We start from the raw sequence: 10081 nt of genomic DNA on the forward strand, positions 1-10081 counted from the left end.
GGATTTGTAAGGTTTAGAGACTGTTCGTAAAGTGTAGAAATATCTAGGATATAAATGAAGATGTTTCATGACCTAAATATTCCTTGCTGCATGAGGTGATAATATATGTACCTCAGCAGAGGCTTCATTGTTACTGTGAGCCAGAGAAGTGGGTCTGGGGAAGGCTCTGGGAAAAATGTGGCAGTCCAAGACCTGCTTCTGCTTCTGTGTGCATCTTGATTGCTTATGTCTTTGATGATATGGAAAAGAATCATTCCACCTAAAATTTTTACTCATTTTTTTGCACAAATTTGTATTAGATAAAATGATCTATTCCTCAATATACTGTCAGCCTTCTGATCTCAGAATTATAGCCCCCCAAATTATGAGAAATAAATATTGTTTTAGCCACCTATTTCATGGTAATTTGTTACAGCAGCCAGAACCCAGGCAGGAAGAGAGTGTTCAAATCTCCCATGCGACTATGGATTTTCTACTTTTCCATTGTAATTGTGTCAGTTTTTGCTTTATGTACTTTGGCATTATGTCATTAGGTGTATGGAAGTTCACAATTCATGTAGCCTTCTGGTAGATACTTTTATTTATTTTTTTATTTTATTTTTTAAAATTTTTTATTGTGGGTTGTTCAAAACATTACAAATTTCTTGACATATCATATTCCACACTTTGATTCAAGTGGGTTATGAACTCCCACCTTCACCCCATACACAGATTGCAGAATCACATCAGTTACACATCCATTGATTTATAAATTGCCATACTAGTGTCTGTTGTGCTCCGCTGCCTTTCCCATCCTCCACCCTCCCCCCTCCCCACCTCTCCCCTCCCCTCCCCTCCTCTCTCTCTACCCCCTCCACTGTATAACCCTGAGGGTCTCCTTCCATTACCATGCAATTTCCCTTCTCTCTCCCTTTCCCTCCCACCTCTCATCCCTGTTAAATGTTAATCTTCTTCTCCTGCTCTTCGTCCCTACTCTGTTCTTAGTTACTCTCTTTATATCAAAGAAGACATTTGGCATTTGTTTTTTAGGGATTGGCTAGCTTCACTTAGCATAATCTGCTCTAATGCCATCCATTTCCCTGTAAATTCTATGATTTTGTCATTTTTTAATGCAGAGTAATACTCCATTGTGTATAAATGCCACATTTTTTTTTATCCATTCGTCTATTGAAGGGCATCTAGGTTGGTTCCACAGTCTTGCTATTGGGAACTGTGCTGCTATGAACATCGATGTAGCAGTGTCCCTGTAGCATGCTCTTTTTAGGTCTTTAGGGAATAGACCGAGAAGGGGAATAGCTGGGTCAAATGGTGGCTCCATTCCCAGCTTTCCAAGAAATCTCCATACTGCTTTCCAAATTGGCTGCACCAATCTGCAGTCCCACCAGCAATGTACAAGTGTACCCTTTTCCCCACATCCTCGCCAGCACTTGTTGTTGTTTGACTTCCTAATGGCTGCCAATCTTACTGGAGTGAGATGGTATCTTAGGATGGTTTTGATTTGCATTTCTCTGACAGCTAGAGATGTTGAGCATTTTTTTCATGTACTTGTTGATTGACTGTATGTCCTCCTCTGAGAAGTGTCTGTTCAGGTCCTTGGCCCATTTGTTGATTGGGTTGTTTGTTCTCTTATTGTCTAATTTTTTGAGTTCTTTGTATACTCTGGATATTAGGGCTCTATCTGAAGTGTGAGGAGTAAAGATTTGTTCCCAGGGTGTAGGCTCCCTATTTCTGGTAGATACTTTTAAAAAAAATTTTTTTACGTAGCATCTTTCTTATTCCTAATACCCCTTTGCCTTAAATTCTAATGTGTCTACTATTAGAATTGCTATAATAGCTTTCTTTTTTAGGGTATTTGTGTCCTGTATTTTTTTCCTATTCATTTATCTTCAATTCCTGTAAGAGTTTTGTTTTAGTTATATTTTTTTATAAGTAGGATAAAGTTTTTAAAAGTGTAATTATATGTTTAATAGTTTCAGTCTGAAATATATAGGATTTTTATACTACCTTGCCATGTGTTTGTATATTTAATACCTTTTTATTTTCTTTATTTCCTGGCCCATTTTGACTATTATTGGATGTATAAATTTTCTATATCCATTTTTTTTTAAATTTCCCTTAACTGATATCTGGTCATTTTTTTTTGTTGCTATTTTAGTGGTTTACCTTCATTTTAACTCACATATTTAAAGATAAAATTTTCAATCAAATTCTAAATTTACCTTTTCTCTTTCTGTATTTGAAGGAAAATTAACACTATTCAACTACCCATACAATAATTTTATTATTCTTACTTAGAGAAGAATTTACAACTACTGAACTGCAGATAGATTCTACCCACATTTACCAGTCTCATTTCAATACTTCCTGAGATAGTATGTAGAGGTTAGGAAGTTTTTGTTTATAAAGTAATGAAAACTTGGTGTTATGATTTGGTTATGAGATGTCTTGCCAAAGTTCCTGTGTTAATGCAGGAATAAAATTAGGTTATGAGAGCTTTAACTAATTAGTCCATCCTAGTTTGAATGGATTGACTGGTTAGGAAGTGAGGGCAGGTGGTGCAAGGCTGGAGGAGGTGGGTCACTGGCGGTGTGCCCTGGAAGGGTTTCGTGGCCCTGTGGCCTCTTCCCCAGTCTTTCTGCTTCCTTCCTGGCTGCCAGTGAGGTGAGAAGCTGCCCTTCTAACTTGGTGTTCTGCCATACCTTAGGCCCAAAGTGATGGTGCTGGCTGACCATGGACTTGCTCTCTTAAACCATGAACCACAAATAAACTTTTCCTCCTCTAAGTTTTTCTTGTTGGGTATTTTGTTCACAGTGACACAAACCTGACTAATACTCTTGGCTCCATCAATGAAGACTTATTATCATACTAAAAAAAAAATCCATAGGCAAGGTATTCTCAGGTTTTCATAGTTCAGTCATAATCAAATATTTTAGACATTTCTCTGAACATTTTAAATATACTTTACACTCTTTGTTGCCCTGTTAAAATTATTTCAGAGTAATTTTCATGTAAAGATGAGAGAGAAGAAAGATTTTTTCCCCTGTCATTGCATCTTTTTAAAAAGGAAGCTGAAGATGTTCCTCAGAACAAAAAAAGTAAACCAAAATAGAAGAAGACATGAGCTTATATGAAGAGTGGATCCTACCCAGGAGACTAACAAGGAGAAGTCCCAAGGTGATAAGGGGTAGAATCCCCCAAAAGCAAACCATCAAATTTGGAACAGGAGAATGAACAATTCCAGAGGATAGATTCCCCAGAAAACAGGGAGATTCTGGAGAAGGATTGGGTCATTCATGGGAGTACCAATGTGATGAATTATTTGGGACAAAAATGTATAAATAGAGTTAAACCAAGAATTAAAAAAATACAATTAGAAACTCCAGGAAAAATAAAAATCTATATAAGACTGAAAATATGATTATGTATTTATACTTGATTTTGTAGCAAAAATATTATATATTTTTATTTATATAAATTAATAACAAATTATCATTAGTAACTGAAAATAGCAATATAAGTATGATGGAAATATGGATAAGTCATGATGTGTTATAGTCAAAGAATGAGAAATCTTTCACAATGGCAAGTTTATAGATAATGTCTACCATTAAAAATCATACTATTTAAGAAAACAGAGATCAGAAGAATAAATAGTCTAGGGAGTTAAAAAAAAATCAGAACTGGGGAATAGGCCTAGGAATGATGTAAGTTGGGTAGAAGTCATTTTAAGACTTCTGATACCTTTGATTACTTCCCCCTTTGATTACGGTTGTTAAATTATGTAAATAAAACTTGAAATAAATCTGTTTATCTGAATTGAAAAAGAATGATATTATATCTTTCTAACAGCGCTACTAAAAGACATTACTAAATTGGAATTTCAAATGGAATTTAAAGTTAGGGCAACTGTAATCCCATAGAGAGTAGGGAATAATTCAGTGATTTAGTAGTCATCTCACTTTCTTCTAAAATACCAAACCTATGCATTTGAATGCAGTTATAATCTATTTTATGAATAAAATAGACATGTTTAGGTACAAATCAGGAAGCAACTTGTTTTCATTGGTCTTTTCACCTTTGCCTGCCCCATGACAGCTGAGCTAGATATTTCATAAAAACAGGTCCTTTCTAAGACTCTCTTCCCGAACTTACTTTCTCTTCAGACTTTTCTTGCCCTTCCTCCTTCTACTGCTGCCTCTTTTCTTCCTTTCCAACTCCTTTTTAAAATAAGTGAAGTAAGCCAATCCCAAAAACCCAAAGGCTGAATGTTCTCTCTGATATGTAGATGCTGATCCATAATGTGGGGGTGGGGGTGGGGAGAATAGAGGAACTTTGTGCAAAGGGAAGGGAGGGAAGAGGAGAGGGCGTGGGGGTAGGAAAGATGGTGGAATGAGATGGACATCATTACCCTTGGCACATGTATGACTGCACATGTGGTGTGACACTACATCATGTACAACCAGAGGAATGAAGAGCTGTGCCTTGTTTGTGTACAATAAATTGAAATGCATTCTTCTGTCATGTATAACTAAGTAGAACAAATAAAAAGAAAGAAAGAAATATTTCAAAAGTGTTTTGCATATCCCTATTTTGCCTCCCCTACCCCGCTTCCCCCCCCCCCCCCCGCCCCCCGGGAGCTGGTGCTGGGGTTGATACCTATGGTCTGATGCATGCTAAACAAGGGCTCTACTACTGAGGTAATTTTCAGCCTTATTTTTCTTTTTGAAGCCTCCTGAATGAGCTCATAAAAAATACTTAATGAAGAAATGGGACTCAATATGAGTAATATAGGAGAATAATTATATTTCTTCACAATATGCCCTGGAGAACATCTATGAGGCCTTGTAGGATTTTCAGTAACATTTAGGTTTTATATGGAATCTGTTTTCCATATTTTAAAAGGTTCAATTAGCTATTATAGAATTTAGTTTTGGAAACTTATTATGATTTTAAATTTTTTGATATGTGAATTCTAAAGAATCACAAGAATACATATTCAACTCTGAAAACAAAACATACTCCAAAGGTAAGTGAAAGTATCTGCAGATTATAATTAAATCAACTAAAAATTCGAAGAGCTAGAATTCCCAATTAGATGGAGTTGGAGATTTGAGCCATTAGGAGACTCTTTCACAAAATCTGAGTGGCCCGTTGACCTTAAACAAACATGAACCATATCTTGGCCTCTGTTTGAATTCCCAGATTATGTATATTAATGCCAGCATTAAAAATAGCAGTAACCTATACTGGTCTGATTCCAAAGTTAGTGGTAGTAATTATGCTTCATGAGAAAGTCTGGAAAGTGTATAGCACCTGTTGCAAGATTTTGATTTATAGTGCATTAAGTTTTCCTCAGATTTAAAATGAATCTCTTTTCTAAGGCTGCCTGGAAAAGCCATTCTTTTTGAGAAAGCTGTAATATTTATTTCTCATCTCTTTTTCTTCCTTTCCCTATCTTTTCAATTATGCATTATCCCAAAGAGGAGTTCTTATGCTCTAACTTTGGAGTAGCCCACTACTCTTATATGTAAACTATTCACTACCACCATCCCCACTAATAGTAATATTGATCATAGTGGTGACGATATCCCATCATATACGAGGTCCTTAATTTATACCAAGAAGGTTGTATATGATCTCACTTCATCCTCACAATTGACTTTTTTACTCATAGGTTAAAAATGAGAGAACTGAAGTGAAGCAAGATTTAAAAATGTGCCCAAGTTATGGAATTATGAAATGGCCAAACTAAAACCCAAATTCTTTCCTTTCCAAGTAGGAAAGCTAACATATTCCAATAAAATATGCTTATTGTAGAAAAATTCTTAAAGGTAGAACAGTTGAAAAAGAATAAAGGACTTAGTTCTGATGGATAACTGCTGATGATTTTCACGTGTATTTTCTTTACAAAATTTTGATGTGCTTTTTACATGAAGAAAAACAATTCATCTCTCATTTATCTTAAAGCATTCTCCCTCCCAGCCCCCAACTCTCAGTGTGGCGTGGGATTAGAACCCTGCAGTCTGGAGGGGACTGTGGTTAGACATTGCAGCTGTTCCTGGGGAATCTTTCACTCTCTGCTCTTCACCCTCTTCTCTGCTCCTGGCCTCTCCAGGATGGAAAGGGAAGGAGGAGAGAGGTAGAGAGTGATGGCATCTCAGGCAGCTGGTGGGGTCTGCAGCTCTTCCTTGCTCCACAAATGCCTGTTGGTTTTGGTACACATCTCAGGATTAGCTTTTTGTCTCATGGCAAGCTTGTTTTTTTCCCTTATGATGGAACCACTGGTTACTTTGACGAGTCCTGGCTTCCCCGAATGCTGAAGTCTAACACCAGAGAAGCACACGGAGGCAAGTGTACGATAGAAAGTAAGAGGCTTTGTTCACAGAAAAAAATTTTAATTTATATTTCCGTTTACACACCACTTTTTTAAATTAATTTTTTATTTATATGTGACAGCGGAATACATTACAATTCTTATTCCACATATAGAGCACAATTTTTCATACCTCTGGTTATATACAAAGTATATTCACACCAATTCGTGTCTTTATACAGGTACTTTAGATAATGATGTCCATCACATTCCACCATCCTTGCTAACCCCCTGCCCCCTCTCTTCCCTCCCACCCCTCTGCCCTATCTAGAGTTCCTCTATTCCTCCCATGCTCCCCCTCCCTACCCCACTATGAATCAGCCTCCTTATATCAGAGAAAACATTGGGCATTTGGTTTTTTGAGACTGGCTAACTTAGTAAGAGGCTTTACTGAAGGATAGTAGAACAGACTTCTCCCAGGAGGAAGAAGGAAGACCCAAAAGGCAGAATCCATGGGATGAGGAAGTCCCATCCCTTTTATATCTAAGGTTTTCTTGGTCCTTCTACCTTCCTGTCTTTATCTTGTTTATTTCCCTTTATCCAGCATGTGATGGGGGATGCAGCTGGGAAGGCCAAAAGGTGGGAAACAGGTGGGCCCTGAGAAACAGGTGGGCCCATGGGAATGGGGTGGGGGAGGAGTGATCTGGGCAGGAAGGGCCTATGTGAATTGATTAGCACTTCCCTATCTGCTGGGAGTTTCTTTATTAAGAGTTCTTTAGGATGGGCCAGGCAGCCTGGGACATTAACTTTTCAATCTCCCAGGTCAGTTTCTGATTTCCCTGGACTCGGATCCGACTCCATTTTCTCTATTAGACTCAGTATCAGACCCAATTTACCTAGTGACACCACCTATCTTTAGATCTGGTTTGAATGATAGGACTGTTTTCCCTGCTGGCTTTGAAACTAATGCAGTGTTGTGAGCTGCCTGTGGAGAGAGCCATGTGGCACAGAGCTGAGGCGGCCTCCAGCTAACAGCCAGCAAGACATGAGGACTTCAGTGTGACCCTCAAGAGGAAACGAAGGCTCTTCACACCTGCAGGAGACTGGAAATGCATTCTTCCTCCTCAGTTACAGCCCTGCAAAGGACTCAGGACAGCTATGCCTGGACTCTGGATCCACAGAAACTGTAAGGTAACAACTATATGTTGTTGTAAGAGGGTTTTTTTTTTCCTTAGAGATTTCATAAGAGATCCTCATAGTGGAATTTCTGAGCTGAAATTTTCTGATGTACTCTGATCAGTGTCTTGTTCTTATTCCTTGGAGATGAGGCCTTAATCTTCTTTCTGCAGCATTCATACTGCTGGTTACCCGTGATGAGTTCTGCTCCCTCAAATGTTGAAGTATAACATTAGAGAAGCATGCCGAGGCAAACATATATAGCAGGGTTTATTTAAAAAGGGGTAGCAGAGGGAGAAGGGGGCCATAACTGGTATCCTAGGAGTAGTTCTCAGGAAGCAAGGTGTTCTACCTCTTTTATATGTCTTAGGCTTCTTTGTTGTCCTCTTCTCTTCCCCTTATCTTTCTCCTTCCTGCATCCATGACTAGGCCCAGGGAATGCTCTGTGGGATGGAAAACAGGTGGGCTGAAGCAGGAAGGGCAGGATGGAGCAAGAAGCTCAGGACTCATTAATTAACAACCTTTACAACTCATTGTAGGGAGGGGCAATTCCTGGGACAGGTTACCTTAGCAACAGTTGGAGCCAGGCAGGTTATCTTGATAGGGTAGAGGAATGGCTCTGAAGGCATTTCAGTTCTTCAGGGGGCAATATCCAACTTCCCAGACTCACTCATATTGACCGCCTTGATCAGATGTGACTCGATTTACCTATCTATATTAACTGCCTGTCTAATTCTGGCTTCAGCATCACCTAAATCCCTGGTGGAACTCTTGGATAGTGTCCCTTTCAAGCATAAATCAAACTAGATAGCTTCTGTAGGGTTAGTATATTTTTTCTGCACATAACTTCATGCATGAAAAGGTATGTTTCTTTCTCTACAGCCTCTCACTTGCTCTATCAGGACCATGCCAGCAAGTTTCTTATGTTTTGGTTTTCTCCAGTGAGTGTTAGGTACCAATCTCTAAGTCACCTAAACTAAGGGACCCATAGCATATTCTTCCAAGATATCTTCCTCCAAGCTCTCTTGGGCCCTTTAATAGAGAGTGACCCATGTATTTGTGCATCTTGGCAAGCATCCAACCAGGTAATGTTCCCTTCTGAAAAATATTCCACATCCTAGGAGTGGTTCTCTGGAATTCTGGCTCACTTGCTTTGAGGTGGTGAGTAGGGACTTAAGGTTACTTCTCTGATTAAGGTTACCATCTTGATTCAATATGGTGGGCTCGAGGAAGGCTGCATTCCTAGTTGCTCTGTGGCTTGGGATTCAATCAGAGGAAGTACTGCTTTTTAGAGAAGAGGAATTGAAAGAGGGATTTCATTAAAATTCACCATTTGACAGAGTGTCTTAGAGACTCAGAAATTTGGGTACATTAAACAAAGAAGAAAGAGTACATAGGAGCCGAGCTGGTTGCGACAGTGGCAGCAGCTATAGCAGCCCTGATTCACCACAGAGGGAGGGAGAACACAGAGAGAAACACATTTAGTATACAAAAGCCTGAGATCAGAAAAGCAGCCTGAGCTTAGCTGATCCAGAGGATGCACTGTACACTTGTGCTTAAAAGTGTTCTGGTTTCACTGGTCAAGGAGAGTTGAGGAGAAACCATCTTGAAGGGGCCACACTGCTGCTACTGCTTTTGCTGCCAGGCGATCTGTCAGCTGTCTTGGCAAGTGCCTGCTGTGTGACATAGGGCATAACAGGAGAAAACAGGCACAGAGAGATTGTACCTAGGGGGATCTAAGTCAGAAAGGCAAAGGGAGCCCTTTGAATCCAGCATTTGAGTTCAGCGGCTCGGGTGACCAGCTGAAGCTGGTTGGGAATCTGAATAGGTAGGTGTGGATACTCTCAGAGAATAAGTGTGGGAAGGCTGTGTTCATGGGCAGCAGAGTGTGTGGAGGAGTGGTTCCTCTTCCCCGTGAGTAGAATTTTAGGGAGGCTCCTGAAATCCAGAAGCTCCCAGTTGCTGAACTGCCAGGCCCTAGAGGTTTGTGGATCTAATCTCCCCAGAGCTGATATCACCTAACAAAGCCCCTGAAACATGATTAGACCCAAGCCCTACCCACCAGAACTCCACTCCCAGAGCTCACAACAACAACAAAAAATCTTATTTTCAGAATAGTTAAGTAAATTAGAAACAGGACAAAATTAAACATTATAAATAAATCAAAATGGCAATAATAAATAAACGTTTCTTTTATAGTAACATTGAACATAAATGGTCTCAACTTTCCAATTAAAAGACATAGACTGGCAGCATAGATTAAAAAATATGACCCAACTATATGTTGTTTGTCAGAGATGCACAGATGTTACAGGAAAAGACAGCCACAAACTGAAAGTAAAAGAATGAAAATTGATGATGTACCATGTGAATGGAGTTCGAAAACAACCAGGAGTAATTACTCCTGTATCTGACAATATAGACTTCAATCCAAAATTAATCAGAAGAGACAAAGAAGGTCATTTCATAATGGTAAAGGGGAACAACAATCCAAGAAGAAGATATAACAATAATAAATTTTTATATCACAAATGTGGGCACAACCAATTACATAAAAGACATATTTCTTAAATTAAAGCCTCAGATAGATCC

Source organism: Marmota monax, unplaced genomic scaffold (assembly GCF_021218885.2).
Source record: "Marmota monax isolate L192 unplaced genomic scaffold, Marmota_monax_Labrador192_F-V1.1 WCK01_AAM20220418_F8-fsc00098, whole genome shotgun sequence".
Lineage (NCBI taxonomy): Eukaryota > Metazoa > Chordata > Mammalia > Rodentia > Sciuridae > Marmota > Marmota monax.